Here is a 3,877-nt window from a genome sequence, read left to right on the forward strand (position 1 = left end):
CATCCTTTGTAGTGCGCAATACAACCAATACGCCACTATCCTAACATCATAAGCAACGGCTAAAACCAAAAGTGCCCAAAACAACTATGGCAACGCTAATCCTAAGGTGTCCAAAATTGACTATTGTCACACCCGTAACATCATGTGAGCGAAACACGGCTATCGCAATCACTAATCACACAACATGGTCCTCACGATCCCACCATCGGTGTATAAAACAACCGATAGATCACTCAACACCGGATGAAGTCAGTGGACCCCGTCAACGGTCATGCTTCACCGATAAAACACTACACCCATGATGAAGTCAGCGGACCCCGAAGGTCATGCTTCACCAATCAACAATACCATGATGAAGTCAGCGGACCTCGAAGGTCATGCTTCACCAATCAACAATACCATGATGAAGTCAGCGGACCCCGAAGGTCATGCTTCACCAATCAACAATACCATGATGAAGTCAGCGGACCCCGAAGGTCATGCTTCACCAATCAACGCCCTTTTGGCCTCGAACAACGAGTAGCGTAACATCACGCTCTGCTACGCCATAGTGAATCCTAACGGATACCACTAACCCTTCACACAATCGAGCAAGAACCACCTATATCGAACATAGGCACAAAACAAAAATTCTCTAAAAGAGAATCCGCCACACACACATCCCTTAACCGAAGGATTTCACCTTGCTCGCCAAACACGTCTTTTATCTCTCAACGAGATTTACCACATTACCACCCCGGTGATAATTCAAATCCAAAATCATAAGTACAATTTAACCGAAATTGTACTCTACCACAAATCGACCAAACTAGGTCCCAACACAAGTTTCGGATCTACCGTAAGCATTATCCGAATTCTCACACTAAAATCTCCGCGTGCGGGAGTGTAACTCCCCCACTTGGAACTACGTTCCATAACCGCATCTCGTACACCCGCACAATGCTACCAAAGGTAGACTTTACCAATAATTGGGTTCACACTGCCCATCACCATGTATTGCTTCAACTTTGAGCATACCAAGGATCCTAACCTATCCTTAAACACTTCGAACGAAGAGTGTACCACAAATTACACGAACTATACACTCGCAATCATCCAATTGCTTTAGTTTGTCAAATTTCACCCGATCACTCTTGTACCTAAGGGTTTCACTTCGGTACCCTAAGTACAATGTAACCGCAACACAATCGGAGTCGAACACCATGCTAGTAGGTATAAAAAGGCACCTAATGTCGCATCACGTAGACTCCTTTACCAACATACATCGAGATCAACACTCGATTTCAAGAGTTTCAATCCACCCGACGAACCTCATGGTTCATCAACTTCAACACGAAAGCGAACACGCGCTTAACGACCGAACACCAAAACCCATTTCCATGGTTTGGTAGAAACATTTCCCAAATACTAAGGAATGCTTGGTTGCACCAAGTCTTACGCCCTTCGCCCAACAATCAAACGTCACCATAGGGTACTTTCATTCAGAACGTCACCCATATCAATAACATGCACAACACCATTGAGACTTTAAGGGTCTCACTCAAACGAGCTTAACGACCCGGTACCAACCAAAATGCTTAAGCACCCAAGGATTCGCACCATAGGATCAAGGCACAACACACCACTTATACACTCTACTGAGAGCAAACCGGAACCATAAACGTAAACCGCCCGCTTGCTACGAATTATCTCCAACGGAGAATAAAGTTTAGCTAAGACTTACGCACATACTGTACGTTATTACAAACAAACAACATATAATTTCGTACTAAAAGTACCTGATGTAGCGCTGTTGGGCTTCCGTGCTCCACTACCCATCATGTAATCGCGCTCTAACCTCCTAACCCAATCGTCATGCGATTCGGAACACTCTGGCTTCCGGTGTCCCTCCATCCGGCAAATGAAACACCTGATTGAGCCTAAAGGCACTACCGTACAATCTTGTGCCAAATAACCCCGTTCCCCACACTTAAAGCACATGAGCTTGTAACCCTTCTTACTCTTCTTCTTCACATTCCCGACGCCTTCAGGCGTACTTCGTGCCCTCTTATCATGAGCACCATGTAATCCTAACCTTGCAAGTACATCTTCATCATCGCTACCTCGAGGTTTGGGAAACCTCTTTTCAAACTCTTCCTTTACTACTTTAGTCACTTGGTCTCGGACCATTTCCGTCATTTGTCCTTCGACCAACTCCTTGGTTACTTCTCTAACTTTGCCGGTGAAAACCGAGACATATTGTTCAAATACGGCCTCAATCTTTAATGTTAACTCATCCTTCCCTTCGTGAATAGGCTCACTCATTCCGCATCCATCTTCCGTTTTCATTCTAAGGGATGCAAACGATTTGATCACGAACGTATAGACCATACGCACAACACCGTCCCATCTTGCTAAACACTTGTCGTACATCACTTGTTAGACATGATTTGCACCCGTAATAAGGTTTGCAAGTCCTTATTACGCACACACACCGTATCAACTCGTTAATACAACGACCGCCTCGCTCGATGATATAAACAAACACAAACAAGATTCTACGCGATATGCACATACGCGAGAATTATTATCACAACACAATTAATATATTAATAATATCCGCATTACTAATATAAATGTTAGTCCACCTACAAACAAGGCACTAACTATAACCTATTCCGACACGTAATCCTACAAATCCCGCAACAAATAAGCACACACAAAAGCCTAAGTCTAGGCACCTATCTCAAGTCACCTAAATCCTTTAGACCATGCTCTGATACCACTTGTAACAACCCAACCCGATATACAACGATCACGCGGAAATATCAAATAAATAATAAAAAGTTTTTTTTTTGCTGGAACAGTATATGGCGCGGCGCGCCATATGGCCGCGCGGCGCGCCAAACTGGCCTGTCCAAAAAGTCATGAAATGCGAAAATGTTTAACCACTTCCCGACGTATTTAGACAAAACGCTTTTCACTACATATTCATATATGAAAAACTAACACGTTCCATTAATAAAATAAGTTTTACGAGACCGGGCCCACATCGGCCGTTTTACGACTTTCGTACAAAATACAAGTTTTCAACCACATGATTTTTAACACACAAATAAAGCCGAGCATGGCGATTGGGCATACGCTACCCAATCCTAATCAAATCTAAAAGCAAGCCTTCTAAAGCAACTACGCGAGCCACTAGTTCTGACGCTTACCCGAGCCACCGCATCCAAGCAAATCTATAAAAAATGTAAACAACGAGAGGGTAAGCTAACGCTTAGTGAGTGAGAATATACTACATACATATATATGCATAAAATGGACACGCCACACAAAACCAAATACCGCATACCGGAGCATCCAAGCATAAAGACAAACTAGTCTAAGCATACCGTAAGATCACTAAGCAACGAGCTAAAGATACATCAACAAAATATAAGTTCACCAACAACGATGTGAACAATGCCAATAAGCTACACCCGGAGGGTTAGCTACATCACGACAATACAACATTATATGTATACAATATATATATATATATATATATATATATATATATATATATATATATATATATATATATATATATATATATATATATATATATATATATATATATATATATATATATATATATATATCTCGAATAACATAATTTGCTTACGCTTACAACACAATAACCATGGTTAACCAAGTACAAGGGAATGGTACTTCGAATTTCCCATCGGTGTTCCCAACAACCGTTAGTGTACAACGAAATATATCACTAACCCCTGGGTGGTATCGATCGCCCGAACTTAAAACCCACCCGTCACGTGTAATGTGGTATCGAACGCCCGAACTTTAACCCACACTACACGCCCACACACACACCTATATGACATGGTATCGAACG

The sequence above is a fragment of the Rutidosis leptorrhynchoides genome, chromosome 7 (genome assembly GCF_046630445.1).
Source record: "Rutidosis leptorrhynchoides isolate AG116_Rl617_1_P2 chromosome 7, CSIRO_AGI_Rlap_v1, whole genome shotgun sequence".
Lineage (NCBI taxonomy): Eukaryota > Viridiplantae > Streptophyta > Magnoliopsida > Asterales > Asteraceae > Rutidosis > Rutidosis leptorrhynchoides.